Source organism: Rhinoderma darwinii, chromosome 12 (genome assembly GCF_050947455.1).
Source record: "Rhinoderma darwinii isolate aRhiDar2 chromosome 12, aRhiDar2.hap1, whole genome shotgun sequence".
In the NCBI taxonomy this organism is placed as follows: domain Eukaryota; kingdom Metazoa; phylum Chordata; class Amphibia; order Anura; family Rhinodermatidae; genus Rhinoderma; species Rhinoderma darwinii.
Window position 1 is genome coordinate 34,819,193 of NC_134698.1, and position 20,330 is coordinate 34,839,522.

At 38.6% G+C, this 20,330-nt stretch overlaps 1 long non-coding RNA gene across 1 annotated transcript in view; it reads left to right on the forward strand.

Moving 5' to 3' along the window:
• Positions 1-859: 859 nt before the first annotated feature.
• LOC142664760 (uncharacterized) overlaps positions 860-20,330 on the forward strand; it is a 37,576-nt gene continuing 18,105 nt past the window's right edge. Inside the window, exon 1 of the long non-coding RNA XR_012851367.1 lies at positions 860-942. This is a non-coding gene — a long non-coding RNA (uncharacterized LOC142664760). The remainder of the gene's footprint in view (positions 943-20,330) is intronic.

A 20,330-nucleotide genomic window follows, 5' to 3' on the forward strand; every position in this document is an offset into this window, starting at 1 on the left:
AAACTGCGTAAATTTAGGATGCAAAAAAGTGTGGCGAAATTGCTGTTTTTTTTCTATTCCCCCCCAAAAAAAGTTAATACAAGTTAATCAATAAATTCTATGTACCCCAAAACGGTGCTATTAAAAATTACAACTTGTCCCGCAAAAAACAAGACCTTATACAGCTATGTCGACGCAAAAACAAAAAGGTAGCTCTTTGAATGAGACGATGTAAAAACGTAAAAAATGGCGTGGTCATTAAAGCGGCTCTGCCACCAGATTATCAAATCCCTATCTCCTATTGAATGTGATCGGCGCAGCAATGTAGATAACAGCAAAGTTTTTTGTTTTTTTTAAAACGATCATTTTTGCCCAAGTTATGAGCAATTTTATATTTATGCAAATGAGCTTTTCAATAGACAACTGGGCGTGTTTACTCGTTTTACCAACTGGGCGTGTATTGTGTTTTTACCAACTGGGCGTGTATTGTGTTTTTACCAACTGGGCGTTGTGAATAGAAGTGTATGATGCTGACAAATCAGCGTCATACACTTCTCATCGTTCCCACCCAGCTTCTTTCACTGCAGACACACAGCGTGACGTCACCCACAGGTCCTTCATCCTTGGCGTCGGACAGAGAAGATACATGGGCTCCAGCCGTCCGAGAGGGTAATATGCTCGTCTCTAGGGAGTTTACTATGCTTACTTGCACACGGTGATGCTGCTGCAGATTCAATTGTACTCTCTCGGACGCCTGGAGCCGATGTGTCTTCTCTCTTCCGACGCCAAGGTTGAAGGACCTGTGGGTGACGTCACACTGTGTGTCTGCAGTGAAAGAAGCTGGGTGGGAACAATGAGGTCACCCACAGGTCCTTCAACCTTGGCGTCGGAAGAGAGAAGACACATCGGCTCCAGGCGTCCGAGAGAGTACAATTGAATCTGCAGCAGCATCACCGTGTGCAGGTAAGCATAGTAAACTCCCTAGAGACGAGCATATTACCCTCTCGGACGGCTGGAGCCCATGTATCTTCTCTGTCCGACGCCAAGGATGAAGGACCTGTGGGTGACGTTAATAACCAGACGTTTGTAGCTAGAACAGTCATTTAGCACATTAACAATGTATAGAGTGCATTTCTGATTAATTTAATGTTATCTTCATTGAAAAAAACTGCTTTTCTTTCAAAAATAAGGAAATTTCTAAGTGACCCTAAACTTTTGAACGGTAGTGTATATATATATATATATATATATATATATATATACACACACCTCACTATATACTTATATATACACCTCACTATACTGTAGACTTATATATACACCTCACTATACTATATACTTATATATACAAACCTCACTATACTGTATACTTATATACACACCTCACTATACTATATACTTATATATACACCTCACTATACTATATACACCTCACTATGCTGTATACTTATATATACACCTCACTATACTGCATACACACACACACATATATATATACATACATACATACATACACACCGCACTATACTATATACTTTTATATATATATATATATATATATATATATATATATATATACACACACACACCTCACTATAATATATACTTATATACACACCTCACTATACTGTAGACATATATTCACCTCACTATACTATATACTTTTATATATATATATATATATATATATATATATAAACCTCACTATGCTATATACTTATATCTACACCTCGCTATACTGTATACTTATATATACACATCACTATACTATATACATATATATATATACCTCACTATACTATATACTTATATATACACACCTCGCTATACTGTATAGTTATATATATATACATATATATATACACCTCACTATACTATATACTTTTATATATATATATATACATATATATATATATACACACCTCACTATACTATATACTTATATATACACCTCGCTATACTGTATACTTATATATACACCTCACTATACTATATACTTACCCGTAATTTTTCTGACAATAAGACGCACCCAGGCTTTAGACAACAGAAAATAGGAAAAAATTTAATATTTTGCTACTTTTACAATGAAAATGCAAAAGATGTGTTCTGTTTCACCACATTCTGAGAGCCATAACTTCTATATTTTTTGGTTGATTGAATGGTGTGAGGACTTATTTTTTGCAGGACGAGCTGTAGTTTTCATTAGCACCATTTTTAGTTACACAATTTTTTTATCACTTTTTATTGAAATTTTTTAGCGCTAAGGTGACCAGAAAACAACGATTCTGGCATTTTACCTTTTTTTTTTTTTTTTACACCGTTCACTGTGCGAGTCAAATAATGCTATATTGTAATAGTTCGGACTTTTATGGACGGAGCAATACCAATTTTTTTTACATTTATTTATTTTTTTATATTGTGCGTGGAGAAAAATAGGAAAAGGGTTTCTTTTTAACTTTTAATATTTGTTTACACTCCTGAAAACGTATCTAACTTTTTTTTTACACATTTTATTAGTTCCCCTAGGGGACTTGAACCAGTGATCGTTAGATCGTTGGTCCAATACACTGCAATACAGGAATGAGTTACGGAAACAGCGTAACTCGCTGAGCTACACTGTTTCCGTAACTCCCATAGTAGTAAATGGCAGTTACAGAAGCAGCGTAGCATGCGAGCTACATTGTTTCCATAACTACTTTTCAATTCTATAGGAGCTACGGAAACAGCGTAGCTCAGCGAGTTACGCTGTTTCCGTATCTTGACCATGTACGCTGTTTTCGTAGCTACCGAGTTCCGAAAACAGCATAGCTCACAGTGCTATGCTGTTTCCGTAACTCCTATTCCCTTCTATGGAAGTTATGGAAACAGCGTAACTCAGCGAGCACTTGGCTGTTTCCGTAACTCCCAATCACCTAACCAGGAAGTGGCCCGAGATAGCGGAGCCAAGTAAGATAGAACAGGGTTTAGGGGGCCCCGTTCTAGAGATAGGTGCGGGTCCCAGAGGTGGGACCCGCATCTATCTGGCATTTATGACATATCATGGGAAAACCCCAATAAATGCCGCGGTCGCTATTGACCGTGGCATTTGACTAGTTAAATGGCCGGAAACAGCACATTCAATGTTTATGGCCGTTAGAGCAGCGTGTCAGCTGCAAAACACAGCTGAAACCTGCAGTGTATGGAGCGGGCTCAGCGCCTGAGCCCGCTCCAAACATCCCCTCCCCGATCCATGAAGCGCCGGCACATCATGGGTGGGGAAGGGGTTCAGTAAGGAAGCGGTCAGGGAGCAGCCGGGTCTCTTGACTGCTGACTATAAGACGCAGGGACTTTTTAGCAAGATTTTATATATACAGTGGATATAAAAAGTCTACACACTGTAAAAGTCTACAGTAAAAGTCTACTGTAATACAAGCTGAATAATTTCAGAACTTTATCCACCTTTAATGTGACCCATAATCTATACAATTCCATTGAAAAACAAACTGAAATCATTTAGGATCAGTTCGTACTTTTCGAGTTTTTTTTTATGCGGAAACCGCGTCGGAAAACGTGCCAAAAAATGTTTGAAAATGCCTCCCATTGATTTGTGGAAAAAACAGCTCGCGGGAAAAAGAAGCGACATCAATGGGAGGCAGAGAAAGCATATTTCGCTGCGTTTTTTCCCGCAGCGCTCAATGGCCGCGGGTGTAAAATCCAGCGAAAATCGACGTGCAGGCAGAGCAAAATCTGCCTCAAAATTCCAAACTGAAGTCAATGGGAGGTCAGAGGCGTAAACGCCCGAAGATAGGGCATGTCCTATCACCCCGACATTTGTAAAACAATTTCTCCCGATTACGTAAACACGCCATATGTGGTAATAAAGTGCTGTTTCGACCCACAGCAGGGCTTAGAAGGGAAGGAGCGCTTTTTGGCTTTTGGAGCTCAAATTTAGCTGGAATAGTTTTTGGGTGTCATGTGGAATTTGCAAAGCCGCCGAGGGACCAAAACAGTGGAAGCCCCCCAAAAGTAATCCCATTGGGGAAACTACACCATTTAAGGAATCTATCTAGGGGTATAGTGAGCATTTAGACCCCACATGTCTTTTGCAGAATTGATTAGAATTAGGCCGTGAAAATTGATATCAACCTTATTCCCACTAAAAAGTTGATCTTTTTCAATATCAAAAAGAATAAAGGAGGAAAAAGCACCCCAACATTTGTAAATCAATTTCTCCCGAGTACGGCTATACCCCACATGTGGTCATAAATGTTTTTTCATTAGAAAGTAATTAACCCTTTCCGAACTGATCCATGTTTTGCTTTTTCTTTTTCTTTTTTCCTCCCCGCTTTCCGAGAACCACAACTTTTAATTTTTCTGTCAATAGAGTGGTGTGAGGGCTTATTTTTTGCGGGACGAGCTGTAGTTTTCATTGGTACCATTTTTTGTATTAACGACTTTTTTAGCACTTTTTATTATATTTTTTGGTGGAGCCAAGGTGACCAAAAAACAGCGATTTTGCAGTTTAAAATTCCTTATTTTTCACAGCGTTCACCGTGCGGGTTCAATAATGGTATATTGTAATAGTTTTGACTTTTACGTACGCAGCTATACCAATTTTGTGTATTTTTTTACATTACTTTAGAGAGAAAATGTGAAAAGGGTTTATTTTTGGACTTTAAATATTTATTTAATTTTTTCCACTAATAATAACTTTTTACTTTTGTTTTTACACATTTTATTAGTCCCCATAGGAGACTTCAACCAGCGATCATTAGATCACTGATAGAATACACTGCAATACTAATGTATTGCAGTATATTGTGATTTTTACAGGCTCCTGTAAAAGCTCGATCGCTGTTTCTGTCCGTTAGTCACGGGTATCAGCTGTAATACACAGCTGACACCTGCAGCGTATAGCGCAGGCTCAGCGCGTGACATGCTCCATATATCAGCCCCCACACCATGACATGCTATTAAGTCATGGTGCGCGAAGGGTTTAATGCGCAGAGGACGGTGCAGAGTGAAAATTTTCCACCGATATGCCATTTTAGTGCACTATATATTGTGCCCAGTTCGTGCCACAAATACCTCATAAAATATTAACCGGGTTCTCCCGGGTATGGCGATGCCATATCTATGGACGTAAACTGTTGTTTGGGCACGCTGTAGGGCTCAGAAGGGAGGGAGCGCCATTTGGCTTTAGGGAGAGCAGATTTTGCTTGATAGTAGCTCTGGCGTTTTGCTGGTATTTCAGTTTATACTGTGGGTGTACATGTAGGCTGGACAGAGTACATCAGGGGCATAATAAGCGGGTATAATAATGGGGTAAATAAATAATAATCCGCAGATATGTGGCCAGTGTCGCACTTATAAATGGCACCCGAACCTATGCGCTATTGGAACACTGCACATTTTGCATCACCATATTCTGGGAGCCAGAACTTTTTTATTTTTTCACCACTGGAGCCGTGTGAGGGCTTATTTTTTGCGGGACAATCTGTAGTTTTCATTGGTACCATTTTTTTTTATCACTTTTTATTCCATTTTTCGGCAAGCAAGGTGACCAAAAACCATCAATTCTGATTTTTATTTATTTTTTACGGCGTTCACCCTGGGCTATAAATGACCATTATATTTTATTCTGCGGGTCAATACGATTACGGCAATACCAGATGTATATAGTTTTTTTTACATTTTGTAGTGTTTGCGCAATAAAATAACTTATTTATAAAATAAATAATTTTTTGTGTCACCATATTCAATATACAATAAAAAGTGATCAAAAAGTCGCATGTACGCCAAAATAGTACCAATAAAAACTACAACCTGTCCCGCAAAAAACAAGCCCTTACACAGCTTTTTTGACTGAAAAATAAAAAAGTTATGGCTCTCAGAATATGGTGACACAAAAAATTATTTATTTTATAAATAAGTTATTTTATTGCGCAAACACTACAAAATGTAAAAAAAACTATATACATCTGGTATTGCCGTAATCGTATTGACCCGCAGAATAAAATATAATGGTCATTTATAGCCCAGGGTGAACGCCGTAAAAAATAAATAAAAATCAGAATTGATGGTTTTTGGTCACCTTGCTTGCCGAAAAATGGAATAAAAAGTGATTAAAAAAAATGGTACCAATGAAAACTACAGATTGTCCCGCAAAAAATAAGCCCTCACACGGCTCCAGTGGTGAAAAAATAAAAAAGTTCTGGCTCCCAGAATATGGTGATGCAAAATGTGCAGTGTTCCAATAGCGCATAGGTTCGGGTGCCATTTATAAGTGCGACATTGGCCACATATCTGCGGATTATTATTTATTTACCCCATTATTATACCCGCTTATTATGCCCCTGATGTACTCTGTCCAGCCTACATGTACACCCACAGTATAAACTGAAATACCAGCAAAACGCCAGAGCTACTATCAAGCAAAATCTGCTCTCCCTAAAGCCAAATGGCGCTCCCTCCCTTCTGAGCCCTACAGCGTGCCCAAACAACAGTTTACGTCCATAGATATGGCATCGCCATACCCGGGAGAACCCGGTTAATATTTTATGAGGTATTTGTGGCACGAACTGGGCACAATATATAGTGCACTAAAATGGCATATCGGTGGAAAATTTTCACTCTGCACCGTCCTCTGCGCATTAAACCCTTCGCGCACCATGACTTAATAGCATGTCATGGTGTGGGGGCTGATATATGGAGCATGTCACGCGCTGAGCCTGCGCCATACGCTGCAGGTGTCAGCTGTGTATTACAGCTGATACCCGTGACTAACGGACAGAAACAGCGATCGAGCTTTTACAGGAGCCTGTAAAAATCACAATATACTGCAATACATTAGTATTGCAGTGTATTCTATCAGTGATCTAATGATCGCTGGTTGAAGTCTCCTATGGGGACTAATAAAATGTGTAAAAACAAAAGTAAAAAGTTATTATTAGTGGAAAAAATTAAATAAATATTTAAAGTCCAAAAATAAACCCTTTTCACATTTTCTCTCTAAAGTAATGTAAAAAAATACACAAAATTGGTATAGCTGCGTACGTAAAAGTCAAAACTATTACAATATACCATTATTGAACCCGCACGGTGAACGCTGTGAAAAATAAGGAATTTTAAACTGCAAAATCGCTGTTTTTTGGTCACCTTGGCTCCACCAAAAAATATAATAAAAAGTGCTAAAAAAGTCGTTAATACAAAAAATGGTACCAATGAAAACTACAGCTCGTCCCGCAAAAAATAAGCCCTCACACCACTCTATTGACAGAAAAATTAAAAGTTGTGGTTCTCGGAAAGCGGGGAGGAAAAAAGAAAAAGAAAAAGCAAAACATGGATCAGTTCGGAAAGGGTTAATTACTTTCTAATGAAAAAACATTTATGACCACATGTGGGGTATAGCCGTACTCGGGAGAAATTGATTTACAAATGTTGGGGTGCTTTTTCCTCCTTTATTCTTTTTGATATTGAAAAAGATCAACTTTTTAGTGGGAATAAGGTTGATATCAATTTTCACGGCCTAATTCTAATCAATTCTGCAAAAGACATGTGGGGTCTAAATGCTCACTATACCCCTAGATAGATTCCTTAAATGGTGTAGTTTCCCCAATGGGATTACTTTTGGGGGGCTTCCACTGTTTTGGTCCCTCGGTGGCTTTGCAAATTCCACATGACACCCAAAAACTATTCCAGCTAAATTTGAGCTCCAAAAGCCAAAAAGCGCTCCTTCCCTTCTAAGCCCTGCTGTGGGTCGAAACAGCACTTTATTACCATATATGGCGTGTTTACGTAATCGGGAGAAATTGTTTTACAAATGTCGGGGTGATAGGACATGCCCTATCTTCGGGCGTTTACGCCTCTGACCTCCCATTGACTTCAGTTTGGAATTTTGAGGCAGATTTTGCTCTGCCTGCACGTCGATTTTCGCTGGATTTTACACCCGCGGCCATTGAGCGCTGCGGGAAAAAACGCAGCGAAATATGCTTTCTCTGCCTCCCATTGATGTCGCTTCTTTTTCCCGCGAGCTGTTTTTTCCACAAATCAATGGGAGGCATTTTCAAACATTTTTTGGCACGTTTTCCGACGCGGTTTCCGCATAAAAAAAAACTCGAAAAGTACGAACTGATCCTAAATGATTTCAGTTTGTTTTTCAATGGAATTGTATAGATTATGGGTCACATTAAAGGTGGATAAAGTTCTGAAATTATTCAGCTTGTATTACAGTAGACTTTTACTGTAGACTTTTACAGTGTGTAGACTTTTTATATCCACTGTATATATAAAATCTTGCTAAAAAGTCCCTGCGTCTTATAGTCAGCAGTCAAGAGACCCGGCTGCTCCCTGACCGCTTCCTTACTGAACCCCTTCCCCACCCATGATGTGCCGGCGCTTCATGGATCGGGGAGGGGATGTTTGGAGCGGGCTCAGGCGCTGAGCCCGCTCCATACACTGCAGGTTTCAGCTGTGTTTTGCAGCTGACACGCTGCTCTAACGGCCATAAACATTGAATGTGCTGTTTCCGGCCATTTAACTAGTCAAATGCCACGGTCAATAGCGACCGCGGCATTTATTGGGGTTTTCCCATGATATGTCATAAATGCCAGATAGATGCGGGTCCCACCTCTGGGACCCGCACCTATCTCTAGAACGGGGCCCCCTAAACCCTGTTCTATCTTACTTGGCTCCGCTATCTCGGGCTACTTCCTGGTTAGGTGATTGGGAGTTACGGAAACAGCCAAGTGCTCGCTGAGTTACGCTGTTTCCATAACTTCCATAGAAGGGAATAGGAGTTACGGAAACAGCATAGCACTGTGAGCTATGCTGTTTTCGGAACTCGGTAGCTACGAAAACAGCGTACATGGTCAAGATACGGAAACAGCGTAACTCGCTGAACTACGCTGTTTCCGTAGCTCCTATAGAATTGAAAAGTAGTTATGGAAACAATGTAGCTCGCATGCTACGCTGCTTCTGTAACTGCCATTTACTACTATGGGAGTTACGGAAACAGTGTAGCTCAGCGAGTTACGCTGTTTCCGTAACTCATTCCTGTATTGCAGTGTATTGGACCAACGATCTAACGATCACTGGTTCAAGTCCCCTAGGGGAACTAATAAAATGTGTAAAAAAAAAGTTAGATACGTTTTCAGGAGTGTAAACAAATATTAAAAGTTAAAAAGAAACCCTTTTCCTATTTTTCTCCACGCACAATATAAAAAAATAAATAAATGTAAAAATAATTGGTATTGCTCCGTCCATAAAAGTCCGAACTATTACAATATAGCATTATTTGACTCGCACAGTGAATGGTGTAAAAAAAAAAAAAAAAGGTAAAATGCCAGAATCGTTGTTTTCTGGTCACCTTAGCGCTAAAAAATTTCAATAAAAAGTGATAAAAAAATTGTGTAACTAAAAATGGTGCTAATGAAAACTACAGCTCGTCCTGCAAAAAATAAGTCCTCACACCATTCAATCAACCAAAAAATATAGAAGTTATGGCTCTCAGAATGTGGTGAAACAGAACACATCTTTTGCATTTTCATTGTAAAAGTAGCAAAATATTAAATTTTTTCCTATTTTCTGTTGTCTAAAGCCTGGGTGCGTCTTATTGTCAGAAAAATTACGGGTAAGTATATAGTATAGTGAGGTGTATATATAAGTATACAGTATAGCGAGGTGTATATATAAGTATATAGTATAGTGAGGTGTGTATATATATATATGTATATATATATATATAAAAGTATATAGTATAGTGAGGTATATATATATATATGTATATAGTATAGTGATGTGTATATATAAGTATACAGTATAGCGAGGTGTAGATATAAGTATATAGCATAGTGAGGTTTATATATATATATATATATATATATATATATATATATAAAAGTATATAGTATAGTGAGGTGAATATATAAGTCTACAGTATAGTGAGGTGTGTATATAAGTATATATTATAGTGAGGTGTGTGTGTATATATATATATATATATATATATATAAAAGTATATAGTATAGTGCGGTGTGTATGTATGTATGTATGTATGTATATATATATGTGTGTGTGTGTATGCAGTATAGTGAGGTGTATATATAAGTATACAGCATAGTGAGGTGTATATATAAGTATACAGCATAGTGAGGTGTATATAGTATAGTGAGGTGTATATATAAGTATATAGTATAGTGAGGTGTGTATATAAGTATACAGTATAGTGAGGTGTGTATATATAAGTATATAGTATAGTGAGGTGTATATATAAGTCTACAGTATAGTGAGGTGTATATATAAGTATATAGTATAGTGAGGTGTGTGTATATATATATATATATATATATATATATATATACACTACCGTTCAAAAGTTTAGGGTCACTTAGAAATTTCCTTATTTTTGAAAGAAAAGCAGTTTTTTTCAATGAAGATAACATTAAATTAATCAGAAATGCACTCTATACATTGTTAATGTGCTAAATGACTGTTCTAGCTGCAAACGTCTGGTTATTAATACAATATCTACATAGGTGTATAGAGGCCCATTTCCAGCAACCATCACTCCAGTGTTCTAATGGTACATTGTGTTTGCTAACTGTGTTAGAAGGCTAATGGATGATTAGAAAACACTTGAAAACCCTTGTGCAATTATGTTAGCACCGCTGTAAACTGTTTTTCTGTTTAGAGGAGCTATAAAACTGACCTTCATTTGAGCTAGTTGAGAATCTGGAGCATATCATTTGTGGGTTCGATAAAATTCTCTCCAAATGGCTATAAAAAGAGAGTTTTCATGTGAAACGCGACAGTCTATTCTTGTTCTTAGAAATGTAGGTTATTCCATGCGAGAAATTACCAAGAAACTGAAGATTTGCTACAACGGTGTGTACTACTCACTTCAGAGGACAGCACAAACAGGCTCTAACCAGAGTAGAAAGAGAAGTGGGAGGCCCCGCTGCACAACTGAGCAACAAGACAAGTACATTAGAGTCTCTAGTTTGAGAAATAGACGCCTCACAGGTCCTCAACTGGCAGCTTCATTAAATAGTACCCGCAAAACGCCAGTGTCAACGTCTACAGTGAAGAGGCGACTCCGGGATGCTGGCCTTCAGAGCAGAGTGGCAAAGAAAAAGCCATATCTGAGGCTGGCTAATAAAAGGAAAAGATTAATATGGGCAAAAGCACACAGACATTGGATAGAGGAAGATTGGAAAAAAGTGTTATGGACAGACGAATCGAAGTTTGAGGTGTTTGGATCACACAGAAGAACATTTGTGAGTCGCAGAACAACTGAAAAGATGCTGGAAGAGTGCCTGACGCCATCTGTCAAGCATGGTGGAGGTAATGTGATGGTCTGGGGTTGCTTTGGTGCTGGTAAAGTGGGAGATTTGTACAAGGTAAAAGGGATTTTGAATAAGGAAGGCTATCACTCCATTTTGCAACGCCATGCCATACCCTGTGGACAGCGCTTGATTGGAGCCAATTTCATCCTACAACAGGACAATGACCCAAAGCACACCTCCAAATTATGCAAGAACTATTTAGGGAAGAAGCAGGCAGCTGGTATTCTATCGGTAATGGAGTGGTCAGCGCAGTCGCCAGATCTCAACCCCATAGAGCTGTTGTGGGAGCAGCTTGACCGTATGGTACGCAAGAAGTGCCCATCAAGCCAATCCAACTTGTGGGAGGGGCTTCTGGAAGCATGGGGTGAAATTACCTCAGCAAATTAACAGCTAGAATGCCAAAGGTCTGCAATGCTGGAATTGCTGCAAATGGAGCATTCTTTGACGAAAGCAAAGTTTGAAGGAGAAAATTATTATTTCAAATAAAAATCATTATTTCTAACCTTGTCAATGTCTTGACTATATTTTCTAGTCATTTTGCAACTCATTTGATAAATATAAATGTGAGTTTTCATGGAAAACACAAAATTGTCTGCGCGACCCCAAACTTTTGAACGGTAGTGTATATGCAGTATAGTGAGGTGTATATATAAGTATATAGTATAGTGAGGTGTATATATAAGTATATAGTATAGTGAGGTGTATATAGAAGTATATAGTATAGTGAGGTGTATATATAAATCTACAGTATAGTGAGGTGTATATATAAGTATATAGTATAGTGAGGTGTAATATATATATGTATGTATATGTATATATATATATATATATATATATATATATATATATATATATATATACAGTGAAGGAAATAAGTATTTGATCCCTTGCTGATTTTGTACGTTTGCCCACTGTCAAAGACATGAACAGTCTAGAATTTTTAGGCTAGGTTAATTTTACCAGTGAGAGATAGATTATATAAAAAAACAAAACAGAAAATCACATTGTCAAAATTATATATATTTATTTGCATTGTGCACAGAGAAATAAGTATTTGATCCCTTTGGCAAACAAGACTTAATATTTGGTGGCAAAACCCTTGATGGCAAGCACAGCAGTCAGACGTTTTTTGTAGTTGATGATGAGGTTTGCACACATGTTAGATGGAATTTTGACTCACTCCTCTTTGCAGATCATCTGTAAATCATTAAGATTTCGAGGCTGTCGCTTGGCAACTCAGATCTTCAGCTCCCTCCATAAGTTTTCGATGGGATTAAGGCCTGGAGACTGGCTAGGCCACTCCATGACCTTAATGTGCTTCTTTTTGAGCCACTCCTTTGTTGCCTTGGCTGTATGTTTCGGGTCATTGTCGTGCTGGAAGACCCAGCCACAAGCCATTTTTAATGTCCTGGTGGAGGGAAGGAGGTTGTCACTCAGGATTTGACGGTACATGGCTCCATCCATTCTCCCATTGATGTGGTGAAGTAGTCCTGTGCCCTTAGCAGAGAAACACCCCCAAAACATGTTTCCACCTCCATGCTTGACAGTGGGGACGGTGTTCTTTGGGTCATAGGCAGCATTTCTCTTCCTCCAAACACGACGAGTTGAGTTAATGCCAAAGAGCTCAATTTTAGTCTCATTTGACCACAGCACCTTCTCCCAATCACTCTTAGAATCATCCAGATGTTCATTTGAAAACTTCAGACGGGCCTGTACATGTGCCTTCTTGAGCAGGGGGACCTTGCGGGCACTGCAGGATTTTAATCCATTACGGCGTAATGTGTTACAAATGGTTTTCTTGGTGACTGTGGTCCCAGCTGCCTTGAGATGATTAACAAGTTCCCCCCGTGTAGTTTTCGGCTGAGCTCTCACCTTCCTCAGGATCAAGGATACCCCACGAGGTGAGATTTTGCATGGAGCGCCAGATCAATGTCGATTGACAGTCATTTTGTATATCTTCCATTTTCTTACTATTGCACCAACAGTTGTCTCCTTCTCACCCAGCGTCTTACTTATGGTTTTGTAGCCCATTCCAGCCTTGTGCAGGTCTATGATCTTGTCCCTGACATCCTTAGAAAGCTCTTTGGTCTTGCCCATGTTGTAGAGGTTAGAGTCAGACTGATTAATTGAGTCTGTGGACAGGAGTCTTTTATACAGGTGACCATGTAAGACAGCTGTCTTTAATGCAGGCACCAAGTTGATTTGGAGCGTGTAACTGGTCTGGAGGAGGCTGAACTCTTAATGGTTGGTAGGGGATCAAATACTTATTTCTCTGTGCACAATGCAAATAAATATATATAATTTTGACAATGTGATTTCTGTTTTTTTTTTTTAAATATAATCTATCTCTCACTGGTAAAATTAACCTAGCCTAAAAATTCTAGACTGTTCATGAGTTTGACAGTGGGCAAACGTACAAAATCAGCAAGGGATCAAATACTTATTTCCTTCACTGTGTATATATATATATATATATATATATATATATATATATATATATATATATATGCAGTATAGTGAAGTGTATATATAAGTATACAGCATAGTGAGGTGTATATAGAAGTATACAGCATAGTGAGGTGTATATAGAAGTATATAGTATAGTGAGGTGTATATAGTATAGTGAGGTGTGTATAGAAGTATATTGAAAAAGAAAAAGAAAAAAATGATCCAGGAATATAGCTAGGCACTCTTGGGTTGGATAAAATTTAACAAAATATTTTATTTATAAATCCAGATAATACCGGCAGTATAAATTTATACAACAACAGTTTAAAATATTTTTCTCCTGGCCAGGAAAAGAGACATATAATAGCACCCCTATGCTTCTATAATATCACCTCATAAGTATGTATGTAAACATCATATATGCATGGAACAAATTTGAGAAGATAACAATTTTCAAAGCAAAAACGCTGGGTTATGTTCACACTTGCGATTTTCAACCATATATGTTGTTTTTATCACTAAGTGGCCAGAGTTCCTATATAGAGTGGTTGGTAGTGGTGTTTTGAAGACATTCTTTTTATAAGAAGTATAAATCTCAGAATAGGAAGACAGTCCCATATGTTAAGGGGATATAATTTGCAGCATATCTTTTTCCCTCATAAGCGGATCCTTGATTTTTATGTATATCTTATGGTGATAGAGAGTCCTTTCACAGACCTGTTAAGGTCAATATGTAACATATAAATCTTATGGTGATAGGTAGTCTTTTCACAGACCTTTAGGGTCAATATGTAGCCCTCAATCTTGAGCTTTAGAGGTTTTTACCTTGAACAGCCAGCGAATGCCAGGAATCCTTGCATGAAAGCAGTCGGTCCAATAGATGGAAGGTCAAGATCTTCACAAAAGGGGCAAAATTCACCTGTATGGCCATACATTTCATTTAAGCCTCCAAATCTCCATCATCATATCAATTGAGAATTTTTTCCCCTCACCAGAATGAATTTATTATTGAAATGTTGGAATTTGTTTTGAATTATAATTGTTTTTCTTTTGATGGCAAATTCTATCGCCAGATCCGTGGAACAGCCATGGGATCCTCTTGTGCACCATCATATGCCTGCTTACATCTGGGATGGTGGGAAGAATTTATAGTATACCCACACCCCCTCTTTAGAAAATGTGCTTCCGCTTGGCTTAGATACATGGATGATGTTCTCTTATGTTGGAGGGGATCATTGGATTTGTTGGAAAGTTTCATTAGAGATCTAAATGTCAATAAGCTAAATATTCTCCTGACCTTCACTTATAGTGAAGACCATATTAGTTTCCTTGATCTTAATATCCATAGGGAGGGAAATAGACTAAAAACGACCACATATCGAAAACCAACATCAGGTAATACCCTGTTGGCAGCAAGTAGCCATCACTTTCCATCTCAAATTAAGGGGATCCCGATAAGTGAATTTCTTCGAATTCGTCGCAATTGTACTGATTTTGGGGATTTCAAAAGTGAAGCACAAGATCTGTCTTCTCGTTTTGAAAATAGGGGATACTCCAAAAAATTGATTAAGAAAGGATATAATAGGGCATCCAGACAGAATAGAGAGGAAATCCTCAAGAGAGGTAAAAAAGACGACAGTGACAACAGAGTTAGATTCATTTCGAGATATGGGTCCCATTGGGATATACTTCGAAACTTGATGATAAAAAATTGGCCACATTTGACTTTGGATAAAAAAATCAAGTCAATAGTAGGGAATGTACCGAGTATGGTCCCAAAAAAGGCCCCCACATTGAGGGATATGTTGGTGAGCTCGGAGTTTAAGAGAAGGACCCCAGGGAATGAGAACTGGCTACAAAAACGTCCAAAAGGAATGTTCATGTGCGGCTCTTGCAAATGTTGTAAGTACGTGTCAAAATCAGACAAATTTTTCGATAGTGAACACAGAAGGGAATTTAAAGTCCTTAATTTCATTAACTGTCGTTCGACTATGGTCGTCTACTCCATTGTCTGCCCATGTGGGAAACAATATATTGGTAAAACGAAGCGAGAGTTACACATTCGTATCAATGAACATGTCCGGGACATTATTAAAGGTGAAATAACAAATCCCCTAGCTGCACATTTTAAAACATATCATGCTCAATCACCGACTGGCCTAAAATTCATGGGGATCTACCAACTATTTCAAGATAGAAGGGGAGGTGATCTTAACCGAATACTTCTTCAAAAAGAAACCATGTGGATTTATACATTGGGAACTTTGAATCCTAGGGGACTTAATAATGAAATAAAATTTAATATGTTCCTCTGAGACTCTATCTCTTGGGAGCTAATGGACTTCCACTGGGATGGCTGCATTACCAGCGTCCGCAGTGGTCTCCAGTTGCTCCTTTTGGATCTTGGTATAAGTACGTTGAGCGGTCTTATCTTTGTGGTACGGTGCTCCCCCTTCGATTTTTTGTATTTTTCGAGCTACATAGCATTAGCAAACAATACAAATATATATATATACTCTTCTGAGAGCTCTATATTAAAATCGAATTTGAAACTCGTAGGTTACTTTATATATAAAAAAACTTTTCCTTGGAATCGGACATTAATGTCAACAGTGTGCCTCTGGTCTGGATGTCCCATTTCGTTTACATAATGGGACCTGTTCTTTGTAGAATGAATGTGAATGGTGTTCTCTCAATATAAAATATTCAATCAATTGGGTGAATGTAATAAAATAATATACTATCCACCCCTTGCAATCCTTTGCAGTGGGAGGGGTTGCTTATAGGTCCGCTGTGGGTGGTGGGGACTAGGGACCTAGTGCCCTCCGGGCATCCCTTGGGCATGTGATCCCTCTCCCTGCCCCCCCTAGGGTTCCTTGGCGGCTCCTCTCATGAGTAACAGCTATATATATCTAACAAAACGATCACGAGATCTAGTGGTAAAAGTGTTCCTATAGGATCCTGCCACTATATTGATGGATCATTGTTTTTGAACATTTTCTGGGTTTAGTGGGGACTCAGGTCCTGATGCCTTAACAGGTATGGGCCCTTTCTCCCTGCTTCCCCTGAAATACATTATGAATTCCATATATATATATATATATATATATATATATATATATATATATATATAAAGATAGCTGCAAATTGAACAAATTATTTGTTCAGTTTTGAAATACTGATCAATTTAGCTGATTCTTTTTGTATATAACTTATGATATAGCATAATTACATAAACTGCGTAGCAAGGGATTTCATGTTAAAAAACTTATTTCTCCATAATTCCGCCACAAGGTTTAAATAATAGCAATTTTGGCTAATTATATTCTTGGATAAATTAATATTGATAATTAGACCTAGGTAATATTAATATTCTTATGGAGGATTCATACTCAATTGGTATTATTGTTAAAACTGTATGGGGATGCAATATTGATTGCCCTCCCTATGAGAACACTAAATACATTCTCTATATATATATAAACTAATGGACAAATGTACTGTTTACTTGACCAAAAAAATGCCTCTATTTTCTATTGAAATTGATCATTGTATTTTATGAAAGATCTACATATGACTCCTATAATGCTTTTTGGATTATCCCCATGGAAGATTACCTGTACAACCATGGAACCAATGAATGAACTTTGGGATACTATAAAGGTATCATGTTTGGCAGTATCTGTCAAACGGCTCTGAAGAAATCCCGTACTGGGATGAAACGCGTCAGCTGTCTCAATCAGACAGGGCGGGTAGTGACGTCTACACTCTGCCCTGTGAATTCCTGTCCAGTGTTGGAGATACCACGTGGAAGGAGACATACGATAGGATTTTAAACTTACCTGGCTGCCAGCGTGTGATCCTGCCTTGCCGGGCCCGTGTCTCTCGGAGTGCAGTGGCGAATGCCCGTGGAGACCGAGGGGAAAAAATTCTCAATTGATATGATGATGGAGATTTGGAGGCTTAAATGAAATGTATGGCCATACAGGTGAATTTTGCCCCTTTTGTGAAGATCTTGACCTTCCATCTATTGGACCGACTGCTTTCATGCAAGGATTCCTGGCATTCGCTGGCTGTTCAAGGTAAAAACCTCTAAAGCTCAAGATTGAGGGCTACATATTGACCCTAAAGGTCTGTGAAAAGACTACCTATCACCATAAGATATACATAAAAATCAAGGATCCGCTTATGAGGGAAAAAGATATGCTGCAAATTATATCCCCTTAACATATGGGACTGTCTTCCTATTCTGAGATTTATACTTCTTATAAAAAGAATGTCTTCAAAACACCACTACCAACCACTCTATATAGGAACTCTGGCCACTTAGTGATAAAAACAACATATATGGTTGAAAATCGCAAGTGTGAACATAACCCAGCGTTTTTGCTTTGAAAATTGTTATCTTCTCAAATTTGTTCCATGCATATATGATGTTTACATACATACTTATGAGGTGATATTATAGAAGCATAGGGGTGCTATTATATGTATCTTTTCCTGGCCAGGAGAAAAATATTTGAAACTGTTGTTGTATAAATTTATACTGCCGGTATTATCTGGATTTATAAATAAAATATTTTGTTAAATTTTATCCAACCCAAGAGTGCCTAGCTATATTCCTGGATCATTTTTTTCTTTTTCTTTTTCAATATTCTTTATCAGGAATGGCACCGTGCTATATTATATTGCAATTTTGGGTATGTTTAGGTATGGTTTTGAATAACCACATCTTTTTTCTATAAGTGTATAGAAGTATATAGTGATGTGTATCTATAAGTATACAGCATAGTGAGGTGTATTGTGACGTGTTTTCCGAGGATATAGTATAACAATGTGCAGGGGCGCAGCTAAAGGCTCATGGGCCCCGATGCAGAAGTTCTTATTGGGCCCCCCCCCCCCGCAAACTCCTCATGGCCGACGGTCCGCAGCTATCAGCTGCATCGCTGGATCTCCTAAGTGACCCAACAATGCAACACTAGCAGCCGGGGCGTCACTAAGTCTGGGTTCACACACCCTATTTACGGACGTAATTCGGGCGTTTTAGCATTGAATTACGTCCGAAAATGCGTCTCAAAAGCGTTGGCAAACATCGGCCTATTCAAAGAAGTGCCTGTCACTTCTTCAGACGTAAATGGAGCCGTTTTCCATTGACTCCATAGAAAAACAGCTCCAATTACGTCCGTAATGGACGCAGCGAAAGACGCCTGCACATGCCATTACGTCTGAAATTCCGGAGCTGTTTTCTCCTGAAATCAACTCCGTAATTTCAGCCATAATGGACGCTGCCGTGTGAACATACCCTCAGGATTTAAAATGTCAGGGGAAATAGCCCCAATACATATGTGTCCGCCCAAAAAAAAATGTGTGTATAGGAGACAGCATAGCATATCTATAGGACTACGACCCTATAAACTATGGATAGGATTAGATACATTGGCTCAGCAGACAGTATCACACATGATCGGATTAGATACAGTGGCTGAACAGACAGTATCACACATGATAGGATTAGATACAGTGGCTCAGAAGGCAGTATCACACATGATAGGATTAGATACAGTGGCTCAGCAGACAGTATCACACATGATAGGATTAGATACAATGACTCAGCAGACAGTATCACACATGATAGGATTAGATACAGTGGCTCAGCAGACAGTATCACACATGATAGGATTAGATGCAGTGGCCCAGCAGACAGTATCACACATGATAGGATTAGATACAATGACTCAGCAGACAGTATCACACATGATAGGATTAGATACAGTGGCTCAGCAGACAGTATCACACATGATAGGATTAGCTGCAGTGGCCCAGCAGACAGTATCACACATGATAGGATTAGATACAATGACTCAGCAGACAGTACCACACATGATAGGATTAGATACAGTGGCTCAGAAGGCAGTATCACACATGATAGGATTAGATAGTGGCTCAGCAGACAGTATCACACATGATAGGATTAGATACAGTGGCTGAGCAGACAGTATCACACATGATAGGATTAGATACAGTCGCTCAGCAGACAGTATCACACATGATTGGATTAGATATAGGGCCCAGCAGACAGTATCACACATGATCGGATTAGATATAGGGCCCAGCAGACAGTATCACACATGATAGGATTAGATACAGGGCTCAGCAGACAGTATCACACGTGATAAGATTAGATACAGGACTCAGCTTGCTGACATTGCGGCTCCAGCGTTGGACCCAGGAAAGGTAATTTTGCTTCTTTATGTGTTACTGATTATTTTTGTGTGTTTGTGTTTTTTTACAGGTTCGGTTGTTGGACTTCGGATACGAGGACTTCAATGACGGCGTTTTTTTTTATTCTCAATAAAATGGTTAATGAGGGTTGTGTGTGTTTTTTTATTTCAATAAAATATTTTTTCTATGCGCTTGCATCTTTTTCAACTTTATTATCACCGCCTTAGTAATGGCCGCTGGCTGATTGACAACCTCCATTACTAAGGCGGGGCTTAATGTTAGCCGGTGCAGAGGCCAACACTAACCTCCATTATTACCCCGGTACCCACCACCACCAGGGGTACTGGGAAGAGCCGG